This window comes from Vombatus ursinus, unplaced genomic scaffold (genome assembly GCF_900497805.2).
Source record: "Vombatus ursinus unplaced genomic scaffold, bare-nosed wombat genome assembly UNPS02014779.1, whole genome shotgun sequence".
In the NCBI taxonomy this organism is placed as follows: domain Eukaryota; kingdom Metazoa; phylum Chordata; class Mammalia; order Diprotodontia; family Vombatidae; genus Vombatus; species Vombatus ursinus.
The window spans coordinates 61,757,971-61,778,373 of NW_020954557.1; positions in this window are offsets into that span (position 1 = coordinate 61,757,971).

Sequence of the window (20,403 nt, forward strand, 5' to 3'; positions counted from 1 at the left end):
AGTCCATCACAGATATTCCAAAGGGAGGGGGCAGTGAGTAATCTAGGAGACATAGAAATATGCTAAAAGCTTTATGTCAATGGTAATTTGGCCTTCTTCACTTTCAGGAATGCAAGTTTGATGGAGAGAGAGACAGACAGAGAGAGAGAAAGAGAGAGAGAGAGAGACAGAGAGAGAGACAGAGGCAGACAGAAAGACACAGAGAGAGAGAGAGAGAGAGAGAGAGACAGAGAGAGAGAGACAGAGAGAGAGAGAGAGATTGAAGTCTGACCTTTGATTTTATTGGTATTGGGAACCCTCAGGTGAGGATATTCTTCTATCAATGCAGACTGGTGACTGAGATTTATGGTCTTTACAGGGGTACAGGGATTATTTGGAAGACTGAGAGGATAAGTGTGCAGGTAGACAGGACTTGAACCCTAGTCTTCCTTGTTCCAAGGCCAGTTCCATTTGCTCTATACTTCACTGGCTCTCATATATCTGTACATGTACAGAATAAGATGAATTACAATTGCCTCAATAGTAGGTACATCATTTTATTTATACCTTTGTATATATTGGAAAAATGATTAGGAATGTTATTATTTCATTACAAAATTTAAAATGACCATAAATTGTGCCAGAGGAAGAATTTGATAACATGTTAACATTTTTATCAGCAAATATGATCACCACACTTACTAAATTATTTCTGATTCTTCAGGAAATAGAGAAATTAATGAATCACAAGGTCATGACATCTTATTAATGATGAAAATAGATAATAACCAGCCAAATTTCTTAACTAAAAAGTGTTTTTTTTTCATCCAGAGTGGAAGGAACAGCATAAATAAGATTTGCCTACTAAGGAAGGATTAATAAAATAAAAGAAACATTCAAAGGATAAATACACATGATCTCGATAATTTAGACCTTTTTGCAACAGTCATTGCTGGAAGACTCAGATGTCAAGGTGAGCCAGGTGAGTTCTCATTTTCTGTATCCTGCCTGTCTTCCTTTCCCATTTGGTTTTTCTTTTCTTCACTTATTTTGTGAACTGCATTAGTAGATGTGTTATAGGCTAGTTTTTATTGAGTCAAAATACTCAGTGAGGATCAGGGTCATGATTTGCCTGGTTCCCTACCCCTGTAGCTCTCTCTGGCTTACTGTAGGGATCATCTCACTCCTACCTTCAAGCTCATCTCTAAGCAGAGTATTTCTAAGGATCCCTATACCCCTATACTTGGGAGATGCAGCATCAAATCCCCCTTCTGCTCTTTCTGTTTGCTTTTATGCCCTAGTTCCAGAAACTGGACACTTGCTTTATTCTTTGTGATGAAATTACGGTCATGTACCCTAGTTATTTTAATTGATAAGTATTACTAATGCTCCCTTGGAGTAATCCACCAATCAATTAGTATTTGTTAAATGTCTGCTGTGTTCCAGGTGCTGTGTTAGATGCTGGAGAAACAAAGACAAAAAAAAGATACCTGGGGTAGAGAGGAAGTAAATGGTGTGAGTTGCCATAATTCTATATGGCAAGAATTAGAGGGATAAATTAATTTGCAAAGTCCAAGAAGATAATTTTCCTATAGTCCCTGAGATATTGCTTAGGTGTGGGGTGTGGGGTGAGAGGAACTAAGTGCAAAAGAAGGCTCAAGAGCATCTGAGACGTGTTTTCAATCAGCAAACTAACCTGAATATTTGTTGTTTCTTAAAGATCTGGTCCCTTGGGAAAAGTAATGAATATTATTTGCTGTGAAGGGAACAGCATGAATGTGGGGGATAGTATTGGATCTGAAAACTAAATGGGCACCTTCTAGGAAGTGAGGAAAACTTCTGGAAAAAAAAAACAAAGGATTGAGAAGAGTGGCGAGTGGAAGAGCAGAAGCTGAGGGGACATATATGAAGAGTGGTGGACAGGACTAGCAGTGGGATGGACAAGGCCTGCCGGGAGCTCAGGAGAGAGGCAGAAGGCAACAAGGGAGCAGGAGTGAGAGGAAAGAGGGGGTTGGAAATGAGCAACACTGAATAGACTGAGGATGAACTCTGATCATTCCAGGATAGAACCCTACTTCAGATGGTACTGAAAGTCATAGAAATGCTATGTCAAGCTCTCTGGGGAGAGGGTTACTTACTGGTCATATCATTACTTTCTATGGGCTTGGACGTGGATTCTGGTTCCATTACTTTATACATCATACTGTTCACGTTTTTGAACTTTCTGAGTCTATGTAATTGCAAGGAGCTCTGGTAATTAAGGTAGAAGGGTATCTTTTGAAAGGGCACTCACTGCTTGGTAGTCAGAGAACAGAGGTCAAATTCTATCTCTGATACTTGATATATGTTTGACTTTGGGCAAATAATATAACCTCCCTGGGCCTCAGTTTTCTCATCTATAAAATGAGGTAGTTGAACTAAATAGGGCCCTGAGGTACCTTCCGTGTCCTATTGGTAGAGGCAACCTGTCAGAGAAGTGAGAAGGTTCCCCAAAGTGTGTCCACAACCTTCATGTCAAGAGTGAACTTCTAACACAAGGGTTAGATGGAGAAACTACTTAGTAAACATTCAAGGTCTCTGTAAATGGAGTTATTTTACTTAAAAGCAGACCACTTTGCCTGGATTGGCTTCTTTTCATTGTCTACTGTTGGGCCCTGCTTGCTTTTTGCATAGAGCATGTCTGGTTTGTTGTTCTTGACCATTTTCAATCTAGTCTCTGACAATGAGTCTCATACAAAGGCACTAACTTCCATTAGTTTTAGGTGGCGTTGCTCAATTACTTGGATTGCATTTCATCATCAAAAATTCTTAGCAGCTGAAGATTCAACATGCACCTGGACATGGAGGACAAGAGCAGGACACAGTACCAAAATCATGCTTCCAAAGGCCTTCTATCTTTTCCTTCTTAGAAAAGTATTTATGGCAGATGAATTACCTCTAGATTTTATGTGTGATGAACTGAGAAGAAATGACAGTTGATGGAGACAAGAAAAACACGACGAAGGCAGCAGAAAACCTCTCCTAGGGTAGAAGTGAGCTTCAGTTCTTTCCTCTAAAAAATATCAGCCAGGATGTGGGTGAGGGAGAGATGAGTAGAGAGTGGGCTCTGATTCATTAAATACCTAGGAATGTTTTTTTTTTATTTCAGAGAGATTGAACAAGGATAAAAAACTTTAAAACACTATTTTAAATTTTATGTTGTCTTTTATTTTCCAATATCACATAGGCCATTTTTTGTTATTGTATGTTCCTATCGTCTTACAGAAGTGCCTGGAATCGTTCAATGTCTGCTTTCTGAATGGTTCTGGGTTCTTCATAGGAGTGTGTGTTGTTCCCTCCCTTGGTGTTTTGTAAAGCCTTTGTTGTTTCTAAAGTTTTTTATATTCACTTGTGTAAAGGACAACATAGGGGCAACTAGGTGGCACAGTGGACAGAGGGCTGGGCCTGGAGTCAAGAAGATTCATCTCCCTGAGTTCAAATCTGGCCTTAGATACTTACTAGTCATGTGACCCTGAGTAAGTCACTTAATCCTTTTTGCCTCAGTTTCCTCATCTGTAAAGAAGAAGGAGATGACACTCCAGTACCTTTACCAAGAAAACCCCAAATGGGGTCACAAAGAGTCAGACATGATTGAAAAACAAGAACAAAAAGGCAAATTCAATTATCTTTTGTATATTACTTCCCTCATTAGACTGTGAACTCCTCAAGAGCTTTTTGCCTTTCTTTATGTCCCCAGCACATAGAACAGTGCCTGGCACAAAGTAGGCTCTTAATAAATATTTATTCACTGATTGACTGATTGACCCTCCTTTCTAGTTGTAGCATCTGGGACTTCTTTTTCCTTTCTCCACTTACAGGTCTTACTATCCTTACATTCATGGCTATTAGCATTTCTTGTCCTCTCTTTATTTTCACAATCTCATTTACCCTCATAATAGATTTACCCTCATAATCAATCAGTCAATTGACAAGCATTTACTAAGCACCTATAATGTACCTAGTACTGTGCTAGGACTGACTGGGGATACAAAGACAAAAAAAAAAGTAGCAATTGTCCTTTCCTTCAAGGACTCCCTCCTTCTGAGGGAGAAAACAAATACAGATTTAACATTAGAAGGACCAGGTTTGTCCATTGACAGAAAAAAAAATTGAAAATAATTTTACTATAATTAACTTTAATTTTTCTATAGGTGCAAAAAATTATATAATTTTTATTTTGAAATAAAATTTTTGTTCTATCACTATTTTCTTTGCCATATGAATAAAAAATGCACTAACTACATCAATTACTACAATGTGGTCTTTTGAGGTATTCTTAAATTCCAGTCCTTCTATTAAATGCATGTAGAATATATATGAAAAAAATACAAGGTAATTTTGGGGGAGCAGGGGAGAACAACTGCTAGCTAGAAGCATGAGGAAAGGCCTTATGTAAGCCTCAGGTACCACACAAGCTGAGCTTAGCGGAATGTAGGGATTCTCAGAGGCAGGCATAAACAGGGAATGCATTCCAGGCAGGGGGAGCTGTTCATGAGGAGTGGCAAGAAGACCAGCTTCAGTGGACCACCCATGTCTATGGTAGAAAGAAGGCTGAAAAGATAGATTGGAGACAGACTGAGAAGGGCTTTAAATACAAAACAGCAGAGTTTGGATTTGAGTCCTGAGATAATAGGTTGCTACTAGAGTTTATTGAGCAGGTGAGTGACTTGGTCAAACCTATGCTTTAGAAAAATCGCTTTGGCATTTGCATGCAGAGTGGATTAGAGATGGGATAACTAAGACTCAGTTGAATTCAAGTCCTGCTATGCTATTTAATAGCGATGTCATCATGGACAAGACACTCCTAGCTGTCTCTATGCCCAGTGAAAGGCACTGGAAGGTGTACTTAGTGGAGGCTGATATGACTTACAGGCGAGAGAAGCACATGGAGCTCAGGATGAAATAGCAAACATTTATATAGCACCTATTATGTGCCAGGCACTGGGCTAAGCACTTTACAATCATTATCTCATTTGTTCTTCACAACAACCTTAGAGGTAGGTGCTGTTATGATCCCCATTTTACAGGTGAGGAAACTGAGGCAAACAGAGGCTAAATGACTTATCCAAGATCATGTAGGTAGTAAATGTCTGAGGCTGCATTTGAATTCAGGTCTTCCTGACTTTAAGCAGAGCATTCTATCCACCATAGCACTTGGATGACTAACTCTATTCACTTGGTACACTTGACTGACTCAGGGTTGCAGGTTCTTTCCTGACTTTTATTCATCTTTGTTTTTGCCGGATTTGAAGATACTTCAGAAATTATGCATGTCTGCTTTTGGAGAAATTTGCCACCTGAATTCTTATAATAGTTTCTAAGATAAAATTGAAATAAGCTTGCATTCTCTGTCTGGGTAGAGGCAGGTGGAATTGGCATGGGAATGTCCTTAGGTAGTAGGGATGTGGGATTGAACTCAATAATCCAGAAATCGAATAACTGAAATGTGGGTAATGGAGAAATAACTGAAAAAGTGAGACGTGTCAATGACAAATGATCTTTCTGAGATAAAGAAATATTTGACAAAAAGAAGATGAAAACATGTGCCTTTGCACTTCAGTTTATTGTATCTTCTTCCTGACATTTATGTTATTTTATTTTGATCACAGGATGGTAGATTAAGTCACAGAGGTGTCAAATTCACAGCCTGTAGGCATCACATGGTCTGAATATGGGCAGCAACCAGATTGAAATGTAATTGGGAAATGTTAAATAAAATAAGCAATATTAAAATACAACAAAGGTAATGTTGATTTGTGATTTTCTAAGTCAATGGGGGTGATCCATTTTTATTTGAGGTGGATACCACTGGATTAGGATCTTAGAAACCATGGAATCCAATCCCTTCTTTTTACAGACGAGTAAACTGAAACTCAAAGAAGTTAAATAATTTGCACAAAGCCATGAAGCTAGAAAGTATCTGAAGCTGGATTTTAAATCAGAGCATCCTGATTCTCCCACTTGGATTTCTGGCCCTGGAGTTTCCATCACACTTAAAGATCACATGATCTCAAGAGGATGGCATTTAGATCAGGAACACACCTTGATATCATTTCATCCAAAGCCCTCATTTTATGGACAAGGAAACAAATACCAGAGAGGTATGTCACTGTCTTGCCAGAATGTGACAAAGTGTTAGAGCTAGTTAGGAAAATGTCTTTTAATAACATTATCAACCCTGTTTATCTTTACCTCCCAACTCTGGGCATTTTCACTGGCAGTCCTTCATGCCTCGTATGCTCTCCCTCCTCACCTCTGCCTCCTGGCTTCTCTGACTTCCTTCACATACCACTTAAAATTCTGTCTTTTATAGGAAACTTTTTCTAATTTTCCTTAATTCTAGTGCCCTTGCTCTGTTGATCATTTCAAATTGATCCTGTATATGGTTTTCTTGTCCAGAGTTGTTTATATGTAGTCTCATCTATTAGACTGTAAGCCTCTTGAAAGCAGAGATTTTTACTTTTCTCCATATTCCCAGTACTTAACACAGTGCCTGACACAGAGAAGGACCTTAATAAATGCTTATTGACTCACTATTAGCCCATACCGTAAACTTAATCATTAAGAGTTCCAGATGCAGAAAGAAAGAAAAAAAATGAAGAATGAACAAACATATTTGAGAATGTGATAAAGATGTTTCAATAAACTAATATTTGTTGAGCAGTCATTACGCAAGGCATTGTAATACATAAAGTGTTTGGCTTATGACCTATTCTCAAAAAGCTAAGGGTGTAGTTTGGAAAATAAGAGACATGCTCATGAAATCTGCAGGTGATTAACGTCTAATGAGTGGTATGAACAATAAAAGATACAGGAATTTAATGGAAGAAGAAATTACTCTGTGTTAGTGCAATCAGGTAAAAGCTTCATGGATGACATAGAATTTGAACTGCGCCTTGAAGACTAGATATGATTTAGATCAATTGAGAAAAAGAGGAAGAACATTCTGGGAGGAAACTCTGTAAGAAGCAGCATGTTTGGAAGACAAGACATTAGTTTCGCTGGAGTGGTGGGCTATTCTTGAGTTGAAATGGAAAATAAGATCAGAGAGAGGTAGGTAGAGACTATTTTATGGAAGGTCTTGAATGTCAGAGCAATGAATTTTAAACTTTATACCATAGGCTAGTAGGTTAGTAAAAAGTATATAGTGGAAAAGAATGTTGAAGGCAATGAGGAGATATAGAAAGCAACATTCTTAGCCTCATATGAATATCATCAGCTAGCTTTGAAGGAATAATGGAGTCTGTGGGTCTCCACAGTGAAGAAAAGAGCTAGCTCGACTCTCCGTGTATGGGATACTGTTAACCTTCCTTGATGGTACTTTGGGTTCCACAGATCAAATGCATTTTAGTTGGAAACATTTCATTTTTTATTTTGTACATTACCAACAGGTCATGTGAAATTAATGGTCTTATATATTAATGATAAATAATGCTTACATAGTGCTTTAAGAGTTTACATACACTAGGTCATTTGATCCTCATAACAATCCTGTGAGGTGGGTGCTACTATCATTTCCATTTTGCAAATGAGGAAACTGAGGCTAAGAGAAGTTGAATGAGTTATCAAGGATCACAGAGAGGTATCAAGGCAGTATTCAAACTCAAGTCTTCCTGACTTCAGGTCCATCACTTGGTACATTTCATTGTTTTATATGCCTGCTAGGGATGACTGTCAGCCTTAGATTGTTGATTTTGGTAGTCCTAATAGTTTGGTCTTCTTAATCAATGGAAATGACTCTTTAGTGATGTGATCCATTGTAGTTTGATTTTTTTCTGGCAGTAAATTACACACATACACACACACACACTTTCTGAAATAGTCAATTTGATGTACTGTATGGAAATGATTAGAATTATACAATAGACTGGTCCAATGGACTCCCAGTCCAATGTAATGTTCAGGATACTCATTGATGGTTAAGCAAGCACATTGCTCCTATTGACATCATTTGGATAGCTGGGAAACCATTCACATTCTTGGAAGTTTTGTTAAGAAAATGGAGACCTCTTCCTCTTCGTTTATCAGATGGACCAGTTCAGACCACATAGATTTGGCTACAGTCAAAGGAAGATGTCCATGGAGTCTGTGTCGGGAAGCCAGATCTAGAGTATATATGTTATTTAAGTTTCCAACTAACTACATGATGAAGTTATGTGGGAAAAGTCTTTGTTTGGGGAAATCTGATCCTTTTCTGCCATTGCCAAAACAAACTCATTTGGACAAATAATAAAAAAAAAAAAGATTTGGGAGTTTTGAAATGTAAATTTTAAACCAAACAGGATGCAGCCTAGCTCTTGAGGAAATGATTCACTGGATTAACGTAATGAGAGAACTTTATTTGTGTAAGGCTTAAACAATTGTGCTCTATCTTCAACTCTTAACTATCTGTGATATGGCCTTGCCCAAAACTGCTGTAGGTAGAAAATGTGGGGCCTCAGATGAAAAACTTCAAAGTCTCTGTGTGTGTATATGTATCCCTACATATTCTGTCTTTGTGAATAGCTATTCATGTTCCATAAAACTTGGTGGTTTTGAAAGCTTTATTAAACCATGAGTATTTGTGACAAAACTTGGTTTTTCCCACCATGAATAAAAGCGATAGGGTCAAATGAACTGGATACAAGAAGTCTGAGGGGTAATGAAAAGGTAGTAAGTAGCCTTGGGATGCCTCCATTTCTCCTCTTCCACATAACAACGATGGGCATTGATAAGCAGGGGTTAGAAGAGGTTTGAAGCTGATGTGGCATCCCTGTCATCATGGTGGGGCAGGAGAGTTGTCACTTGCTCTGCTATGCAGACTGCCCAGCTGAACCCATCTTTCCTTGGCAACTGTGCCCCAGTGAGACAAACTAGAGTGCCATATGGTGAATAGGCACAATGCCATTTTGACAGGCATGAGTGTCGGCAAGGAAGGGACCATGTATGAGCATCAAATGTGTTTGTTGTGGGAAGGATTCTAGGCCAGGAATATTAAAATAACTGTCTGTCCTTAGCTTTTGCACATATGGTTAAGGAGATATGCTATGATGACTCACATTAACATGGAAAATAAAAAATATATATAGAACTAAGCAACCATACTAAGTAGACTTCTTGTGCTGATGAATCAGACCTGGATTTTTCACAAAAGAAGTTGTAGAGATTTGTGTACTCTGACAATTGACTCTTTTCTAGGTGCCCAATAGAATTGTCCAGCTTCAGTAAGAGTCATATTTCCTTGGAATTCACAGAAGGGGTAAAAGATCTTTTTTTGATTTTTGCTGAGAGGTCCTCAGATATTTCCTAATATCATTTCAAAAGTAAATGAGCTAGAATAGGCCCATTTAATATTTCAATTCCAAAGAAATTAAATTAATTTTTGCAATGTTAGTAGAACTATTTTCCTGCCTCAGGGATCATTTGTTTTAAAATCATTAAAGGTTTTGAGATGACATTGCACTGACATTTTGTGTGATTAAATTAAGGGAATTAGCACAAAGCCATTTCATTCCTTCATAGCTTTCTTGGTGGGTATGTATCTGCCCAATGTAGGAAAAGAGAAAAATTGTGCTGCTTGTGTAAATATATGCATGTATGCATATGTTTTTCTTAAAGACTTTAAAGAAGCTCAGACTTGGAAGATTTGTTTTTGCTTCCCATTCTCTGTGGACCATTAGATTGTGTAATTAGCCAGTTTAACTCTGTTGGTAAGTTTTGCATGGGAGACTATGTTTTTGCATATTGGGAATCTTGATAAAGCTTGTGGTTTCTAGGCTACCAACCCTGCCGCCCTCCCCCCCAACAAACAGGAAGTGGGTTGTAGTATAATTGTACCACTAGGGTCTAACCACACTGGAGTATTTGGATATTCTGTCTCATTGTCCCAGGTGGAAATCCACCCCTTATCTCTTCCCAACTTAATTACTTACATTTTTATTTGTTCTATTGCCATTGCTGTGGCCCCACTTGCATACAATTCCAATATAGGGCCCCATATACTTAGTATGTTGATCCACATACTAAGCTTATTTGCTTCTCAAGAAGCAAACAGACTTAAGCAAAACTTACAAGAAAAAGTTTGAAGTACTTCTTGGATGAGAAATAACTTGTACCTTGAGAGTATTCTGAACTGTTATAATAATAGTAACATTTATATTAGCACTAACCATGTGCCGGACACTGCTGAGTGCTTGACAATTATTATCGCATTAGATCAACAACCCTGAGAGGTAGGTGCTATTATCATCCTCATTTTATAGTTGAGGAAACTGAGAGAAACAGAAGTCAAATGACTTGTCCAGGGTCACACAGCTAATTATTGTCTGAGGCTGGATTTGAATATAGGAATTCCTGACTCCAGGTGCATTGCCTTATCTGTCTATTAGGCCAACTAGCTGCTTCTATGAAATAATATGGGTATTGCATTTCTCTCAAAGTTTCATATAGATTTAGAAGCAAAAGTCTTGCCAGAACCTGCTGCATATTTTTCCTAATTAGATATTTGTCAACCCAATGGTGGTATTGTTTTTAACTATAAGGTAATTTTGGTAGACCAGATGCAGTGTTTGACTACATGGCTAGAATTTTTGAACAATTAACACATTTGGATATAGGGCAATAAGAAAAATTATATTCAGGTATCTAGCTTTTGAAATGATTTAGTCTAGAAATCCTACTGAAGTCTAGAACTTTAACAAAGTGAATTGGAAAATTAAATTGGACATTAGTAAATTGTAAATTAGTAAATTGGAGAATTAAATTAAGTCGGGAAAAAGTAATACTTTTCCATAATTATATAGATGTTTAGTCTGAAACCTTTTAAACTGACACCCCTCTACATAGTGAGTTAGGGATCTTAATTCAGGCTTGTGGTTAAGACTAAAGTGATTGATCCTGGGTTCACTTTTAACCTTCATTCCCTTTCATGGTCCATATCTTTATAACAATCACTTTCTTAGAATCCAACAAAAATTGACTTAACTGTTTTTGTAGTTCAGTTGCATCCAACTCTTCATGACCTCATCTGGGGTTTTCTTGGCAAAAATATTGGAGTGGTTTGCCATTTCCTTCTGAAGCTCATTTTACAGATGAGGAAAGTGAGGCAAACAAAGTTAAGTGTCTTGTCCAGGGTCACACACTTAGTGTCTGAGGCCTGATTTGAACTCCGGTCTTCTTGACTCTAAGCCTTGTGCTTTATCCATTGCATCACATAGCTGCTCTGACTTACCTTTATCTGGAGATAAATCCCTTCACAACAGTACAGGCAACAAATAAACAATGTTTAAATAGAGGTGGAGAGTGGAGACCAACTTGACAGTTAGCCAGGCAGCGATGAGGCAGTGAGGAGAAGGTGGAGAGGGAAAAGCTTCACCATGACCCACCGCCCATAAAGTGGAGACATCCAGCTGGACAGCAAATTCTATGTAGGTCAATCGCTATTTTGAGGCAATGGAGGAGCTTTGATGGAGAGGTTTTGTCATGACAGTAAGAAGATGAGCTAAAGGAAGAAGGTCAGGGAACTTAAACTGAGATAGGCTTTGTTAAATATTATTGAACAGAAAGAAAAATTATCATTCTTTTTGGTTATTGTTTTGTTTTGTTTTCTCTACTTGAATAATTAAAATTTTTGGGAAAAGAACGGACACTTGGGATACAGATTCTCAAAGAGGTCATGTCTCATTCTTCTGCTATATGATGGCCACTCTAAATCCTGGGGTGGAAGTTTGCAATGAAAGGGAATTTTAACATGTTGTACACCCGAATAATATTCTCTGATATTCTGATATTCCAAGATAATAATTCTCATTGCCATATTTGATATTGATACATTGAATTTACCTAAGTTCCAGCCATGGGAAGTTTGGCATTTGGTGCTTAGTGTGTGTGTGTTTAAAATTATACTTCTTTTGGACTCAAGAAAATGGTCTGTTTTCCACTTTCAAGCACTGAGGTTCTACAACAAAACAAAAATGCATTCATGGAAAGGAATTTAATGTTCACTTATGCACTGGATTTAAAGAGAAAAGAACCTTAAACACAATTGGGTAGATAAAGTGAGAACTAAAGAGTGACGTTCTGGACTAGTGCTCTAGTCAAACCTGGGTTCAAGTGCTTCTGACACTCTTCCAGCTGTGCTAGCTTGGGTTGTCACTTAGTAACTCCAATTCTCAAATTTCTCATTTGTAAATTGAGGATAATTGTAGTTAAAATTCCTGCCTTACCATGATTATTATGAGGCTCAAATTAATGAATAATACATGTAAACCTATGCAAACTTTGCAAGGACCTAGGTGGCACAGTGCCTGGCCCGAAGTTTGGAAGACTCATCTTCCTGGGTCCAAATTCAGCCTCAGACATTTACTAACTGAGTGACTCTGGTCAAGTCACTTAACCCCATTTGCCTCAGTTTCCTCATCTATAAAATAAGCTGGAGAAAACCCAAATGTGGTCACAAAGAATTGGATACAACTGAAATGACTGAACAACAGCAAAAAGAACACATAAACTTCAAAGCACTATAGAGAGTTTCCCAAAACCCACCCTTGTCTACTCATCTTGTAATAATCTGGAGTCTATATCCTCCCAAGGAATCCATCCAATATGCTGTGGCCCTTGCTAATATGCTCTTGACATTATTTGTCAGATTTTCAGTGCCCCACTCCCATTTCTTTGCTCCCCAAAAGCACTATACAACATGTCCCAAAAGTCTTAGTGCAAATTTAAGTGATTAAAACTTTAAGCTTCACTAAGACTTTTGGGATGCTTTATATAAATGTTTGCTATCATTATTTAATATGAAAAGTAGGTAATCTTTACTAATAACTCTCATTTAAAGCTACTTTATATCTTACAAAGGTTTCTCCCTTTGTAATATCCCTGAAAGATGGTTAGGACAAGCATCTTTATCCTTCCCATTTTACAAATGAGAACACTGAGGTTCAAAGAATTGATACGGTGTTTCCAGGATCACATGGCTGGTCAAATGATTAAACACAGTTGTTTTAAATTATACTTTTTTGGACTCATGTCCTCTTTTTCAACTTCTAAGAACTGAGACATTATAGTAAAACAAGAATACATTCAAGGACGACATTTTAATTTTTACTTGTACATTGCATTAAAAGAGAAAACAACCTGACAATTAATTGGGTCGAGGCTACTGCAAAGTGGGACCCAAGGCTTCTGACTTACAGTCTGGTGCTCTTTGTGCCCCATCTAATAGTATTTAATAGTATTTATTATGCACCCACATTAAGAATTAATTTTCTAGGTAGTTGAGAAAAGAGCACGATGGCTAGATAGTATCTAGATTAGTCATTTACTGTGAAATAAACCAATTGAGCTAGTGATCCAAGCAAAGGCAAAGTGGGGTTTATATCTTTCTGTCTCTTTTAATGGTGGATTTTCACCTGAGTAAAGTTCCTTCTTCCATGCACATGAGGTTTTCTGACGTTGTCCTATGAATGTGGTGTGAACTTGCTTATATGAAAACTACTACTCTTTTAATGCATCTCCCTGCAGTTCCTATGAAAGTCCTAGGCAATTGGATGGATTTCAAAAATAAAACATTTTTGAAATATTCTTGTTAAAGGAGAGGAAAAAAAGACATCTGTAAAAGCAGAGTGCAAATTTAATTTTTAAAGAAAAAGAGCTCCATTAGAGACTGATCATGATGTAAATCTACAAATATGGAGAAACATTGAATGTGTTGAAGTAAAAGCCTTTTTGAAGCTCCTGCCAAATAACAAGTGACCTGGAATTTGATCTCTATCACCTTTCTTAAGAATAACTCAATATAGGGGCAGATAGGTGGCACAGTGGATAGAGCACTGGCCCTGAAGTCAGGAGGACCTGAGTTCAAATCCAGCCTCAGACCAAACACTTGACACGAACTAGCTGTGTGACCTGGGGCAAGTCACTTAACTCCAATTGCCTCACTGAAAAAAAAAGAGTAACTCAATATAAATAAGACCTATTTACAGGGAGAGTGCCTGAATGGATGAGCATCAAGCTGTTAAGAAATGTTTAGGTAGTCCTGAGCACTGTTGGTTATAATAAGAACCTTTAGCTGTAAGTAAAATTAGGCACTTCTTATTTAGAGATATTGTTTTTATTCTTCTCTAACTGGCTTTGATACATAGCTTTGGGCAAATCATAGAATTTTAGAGTTGGAAGGAACCACAGAGATCATCTAGTCCAATTTGTCCAATGTAAGCATTTCTTCTCCAGCAGATGACCATCTTTGACAGATGGTCATATATCTTCTATTTAAATATTTCCAATGAAGAGGAGTTTAGTACTTTGTGAAGCAGCACATTCTACTTAACTGAATTTTAATTCAACCAACATTTATTAAGCATTGACTACGTCCCAGGAACTGAGCTATATGAGGTGAATACAAAGACAGAAAACAAACAATCCCTGCTCTGGAGTAACTTTCAGTCTCCTGGGCTGGGGTGGGATATTCTACATAAACAAAAATAGTGGGACAGGGAAGGCTCCATTGATAAAATGATAGTTGAACTGAGCCTCGAATTTCAAATCAGTAAGCTTTTGTTAAATACTTACTATGCCAGCCACTAGAGCTGCAAAGACAAAAGCAAAATCATCACTGTCTTCAAGATATTTACAATTTATGGATTGGCTGGGGAGAAGAAATAAATACAGAATATATACAAAATAAATGTAAGATAATTTTGGCAGTGAAATTGGGGAGAATCACTGATAATTTGACAAACAATTTCAAGGGCATGTTAGAAAGAGCTCCAGCATGTTGGATGAATTCCCTGGGAGGATACAGACTCCAGAGTCTTATAGAATGGGTAGAAATTAATGGGTTATGAGCTGTGCTATTGGATATAATAACCAATCAGATCACAGATCCACTGAAGTAAAATTAAAAGCATATTTTAAATAAAACATGATACCATTCAAGACATTATGTTAATCTAAGCACATTCAAACAAACCGAAAATGATTAAGGACTCTGAGGAGTGGAGTTGAATGCTTTCCGGGTATGAAGGGTGGCTTCTGAGAACTCATGAAGGTGGTGGGGGGAATGCTGAGCAAAGGTGGCAGTGGTCCAGGTTGTCTCAGAAGTAGAAGGAGGTAGAGAAAAGGATATGGAGAAGTATGAAACAAAGCTGGAGACATGTAGATGATTGCCCTTCATTTTGAAGAGCACCAATGACATCAAGAGCTGATGTCTTGACTTGCTCATGAACTAAATTTAAGTGAGGCAAAATTGTGCAGGTGCCAGCTTCACTCTTCCTTCCAGAGTCATTGAAGTCCAGTGGCCAACATCAAAACAACTGGTGATGGCCCAGGATGCAGTGGATGACCTTGGTGTCTTCAATGTCTGACCAAGCTCTAAATGATACTCAGCACCTGCTTCCGCCACCTTCATGGCCTTGGGAACAAATTGTTCTCATCTACCCATTCTGCAAGGGGGTGTCTTCACATGCTTGGGATGGACATCCGTCTAACTGAGTTTGAGTTGGGGATAGACTATGGAGGGGATTACGTGTGCAGACTGAGGAATTTGGATTTCTAAGAAGCTATCAGGATACACTAAAAGATTTTGAATAGGACTGTGACATTGTCATGGGTGAGCAATTTTATTTAGCCTTAGGGGAATTATTTTAGAAGCTCTGTGGAGGACTAATAATAATAATATCAATAGCTAGTATTTATATAGCACTTTAAGGTTTACAAAGATATATATATATATGTATATGTACATATTTATATAACACAATATACAATATAACACATATGTATATAACATAATATACAATATAACACAATATATATGAATGTATAATATTTAACCCTTGCTGCAACTTTAGGAAGTGTGTGTGTATGTGTACATAAACACAGACACATACATAAATACATGTATATGTATACACATACAATATTTAACCCTCACTACAATCCTAGGAAGTTGGTGCTATTGTTTTCCCCATTTTACAGATAAGGGAACTGAGGTTGAGAAAAGTTAAATGACTTTGTAACCAAGGTCATACAGCTATTGAGTGCCTGAAGTAGTGTTTGAACTCAAATCTTCCTAATTCCAAGTTTGGTACTCTATCCATTGGGACACCAAGATGTATGACTAGATTTGATGGGAGACATTATATTTGGATGTATTGATTTTTCAGTAGTATACACAGATGTAACAAAACCTGTGAGTGTATATAATGTCATCTATGGAAAAAGAGTATAGAGAAAACAACATTAGTGGTTGGGATGATAATTCTAAAAATAAAACTGAGGAGTGGCCAGAAAGGGAGGAGGAAAAAGGCAGAAAACTCAGTGTCAGGGAAGCCAAGGAAGGAGAGAGTGTCAAGGAGGAAAGAAGGGCTAGCAGCGGCTAAAGTTTCACAGAGAATGAGGATTATGAAAAGATCTTCAGATTAACACTTAAGTGATCTTTGGTAAACTTTGAGAAAACATTTTCAATAGAATGGTAGATTTAGCAGAAAAAATACAAGAAATAAACAGCAGACCAAGTACACAGAGAAGAAACCCATGCCATAAATGACGCAAGTATTGAAGGACTGGATTTTAAGATATCTTAAAAAGTGAAAGATACCTAGGGAATAATGGAGGGAACTGGACCTGTGATTTCATTAGTACAAGGCACTCCTGGGAGAGTAAACTCCCTGAATCAATGCAGATTAGAATTTTAAGTGCAATTTATAATCTTAAAGAGTTGCTTAGATCAATTGGAGGTTAAGTGATTTGTACTGTGACACAGCCAGTATGTATCAGTGTATCAAATTATAATTTGAACCCAGTTTTTCCTGACTCTGAGGCTGGATATCTTTATTATGCCACACTACCTCTCTTTTCTTTTTATGAGTTTTGTTGGCTATATTTGGTTTTTACTTTACATAAATCTACATATTACTACCATGTTATGAGAGATTCGTAAAAGTTAAGTAAAAATAATTCGCAATGACCTTATCTAGAAGTATTTGCACCATTTCACACCTGTAACATCCCTCAATTCTCTTTTTTTTTCAGTCAAAGACAAGGTTTATTAGAATATCCATCATATTGGGCTGACTCTTAAGGAGTCTGAACATTAATAAGCTATTGGCTAGATTTTAAGAATCTAAGCAGTGGCTAGATTTTAGGAATCTGAGACATGGCTAGATTATAAGAATCTAAGCATCTTAATGGAGGCAAGAGGGACCTTATATATAAGACTATGGGAGGGATCTAGGAGTGGTCAAGTAGTCTATGAGGTAATAGAATTCCAGGGACCTGGACCACATGGTCCAGGGAGAATGGAGCCTAGATAGGACCAAGGGTGGGAAGTAGCCTGGGGCCATAGGGAGGCAAGACAATGGAGAGGAGATTGGGTGTAGCCACAGTGAAAGGCCAGTTGATGGGATTAAAGCCTCAGGCAAAAACCAGAGATTTGGCCATGTTGGAAAGTCCAGGGTTTTTTCCTTTCTGTGGCCCAGATCCCAACCCCATCATTCCCCCCTCAAACAAATGGGACCCAAATTCTTTTGGTAAGGACGAAGGTCTCACCTTCTGAAACTGCTTCCTGCTGGCAAGGGGTGTAGAGCTGTCCCTGCCTCAAGAGAGTCCCAAAGAGGAGGTTGACTGGAACCAAGCACAGGCTGCATCCAGGAAACAATGGGGGGACATTGGCTGGTACTCGCTGTTACCAACTGTAGGTGAATGGCCTGTAGTCCAAGTTCAGAGGCCAGCTTCTTTACCTTGAGCAGGATGTGCTGAACTTGGATGATGCTTCTGATGCAGTTTATGGGTTTAGGGGTGCTAGGACCCCAATATCATAACATGCAGGTCCTGCCTGAAAGAATTTGACCCAAACCTTCTTTCAGCCAAAGACAAGGTTTATTAGAATATAATCTAAGCAGTGGCTAGGTTTTAAGAATCTCAGTCAACTTTCTATCTGTTTTAAATGAACAGAAATCAATCCAACCATTTTGGAGAGCAATTTGGAACTATGCCCAAAGGGCTATAAAAATGTGCGTACCCTTTGACCCACTTCTAGGGTTGCATCTCAAAGAGATCATAAAAATGGGAAAGGACCCACATGTACAAAAATATTTATAGCAGCTCCTTTTGTGGTGGCAAAGAATTGGAAATTGAGGGAATGCCCATCAATTGGGGAATGGCTGAGTAAGTTGTGGTATATGAATGTAAAGAATACTATTGTACTATAAGAAATGATGAGTAAACGGACTTCAGAAAAACCTGGAACGACTTGTATGGACTGATGCTAAGTGAAGTGACCAGATCCAGGAGAACATTATACACAGTAGCAGCCACTTTACATTGTAAAAGTAACAGCTGTTATGTACAGCAATGCAAGGATCTCCAAAAGTCTCATGATGAAAAATGCTCTCCACGTCTAAAGAACTATAGAGTTTGAATGCAGATCAAAACACATTACTTGTTCTTTTTTTTTCTTATGTTTTGTTTTGTTTCTTCTTTCTTGTGGTTCCTCCTATTGGTTCTAATTCTTCCTTACAGCATGACTAATGCAAAAATACATTTAATAGGAATGTATACGTAGAGCCTATATCAGATTGCACACTGTCTTGGAGAGGGAGGTTGGGAGGGAGGGGGAGAAAATTTAAAACTCAAAAGCTTATGGAAGCGATTGTTGAAAACTAAAAATAAATTAATTAATTTAAAAAATAAATGAACAGAAATCTATTTTCTCTCCCTCTCCACCATTGGTTGGGGGGAAGAAATTTCTCATAACAAATATTCTTAGTCAAATAAAACAAATTCTCTCAATAGTTGTATCCAAAATATTCATGTCTCATTCTGCACTTTAAATCTGACATATTGCTATTCTTTGTTTTCATTCTATTTTTTTTAAGGCAATTGTGGTTAAGTGACTTGCCCAGGGTCACACAGCTAGTAAGTGTCAAGTGTTTGGTCTGAGTCTGGATTTGACCTCAGGTCCTTCTGACTTCAGGGCTATGCTCTATCCACTGCACCACCTAGCTGCCCCCTTTGTTCTTCATTCTTGAAGAGGGCCATGCCATCAGGAAGGTGATGTCATGACTTGTAAGTGAATTGGATTTAAGTGAAGGAGGGCTATGCAAAGTCACCAGCCTTACTTTCTCTTCTAGAGCCATCTGGGTCTGCTGGCAAGATACAGATCAGGACAACTGGAGATGGCCCCAGATGAAGTGGCCTTTTTCAGCTAAGGTCTTTCCCAGGTCTCAATTTGACTGAGGCAACCCCCATTCAGTGATTAAGGCTGGGTAAGAAATGAGGCAAATAATGGCCTCTTTTACCTAGTTAAAAAAAAATCTATCTGGGAAAATCTGGCATATCTTTGCAATTGGTAGCATGTCTCATCATTGCATCAATGGTCACACCACCTCTCATTATTTTTTGAAGACATCAAATGATTAGAAGCAATTACAAATGGCATTATTAATCAAAAGGGTGATCAAGAAGACATTAGCAACTACGGACCTGTATGCCAACTTTTTCCTTTCAAATCTTTATGAATATGATGTACATATTTATGGAAAATACCCTTGATGAAAATATAGAACAGGAAGAAAACATAGAACAAGAAGGGTTTCAAAGGTGATTTTCTATTGCAGACCACATCTTTAATCACATAATTGACATAGGCAGGACATAGTAGAACCAGGATTCATAACCCATATCACCTGACTCCAAATCCAGGTTCCTTTCCATTATAGTTTGATCATGTCATTCCCCTGCTCATTTATATTCAGTGTCTCCTGATTACCTCCCCCCCCATATCTCCGTAGTCTCATTTCCAATATTTTCCATAATTTGGGTCTATCTTACATTTTTAACTTTCTTTTTTTCCATAGTAGTTCCCCTATACACTCTACTTTTCAGACAAATTGGGTCATTCACTCTTTCCAATTCTCATCTTGTCCCCAACTTTTGACATTCTCCTCTTTCAAGCCTAGAGGTTTCCTCCCACGTGTTATCTTCCCTTCCTTTCCCAGTTAGAAGCATTATCTTCTTTAAATCTCACATGCCTTTTTACTTGATTTCTTCTCATGTACATCATTATATTATAGTTATTTATGTACATGCCTTATCCCCCTGGTAGATCATAAGATCTATGCATGCCATTTTTTAATCTTTGTATTTCTAGTATCTACCACTATGCTTTGTGCATAATAAATGCTTATTGTTTAATTGATTTTTTCTCTCTATACCTATCACCATCACCCTGATCTAGTCCTTCATCATTTCACACCTAGATTAGTATCTGACTCTATTCCCTTTCTCCTCTAATCCATTTTGGATGCCACTGCCTGAATAGGTTTCTTAATACATAGATTTGATTTTATCATTGCCCTGCTCCCAAACCATTAATGGTGCCTTGGTTTCTATCCCGTCATATTT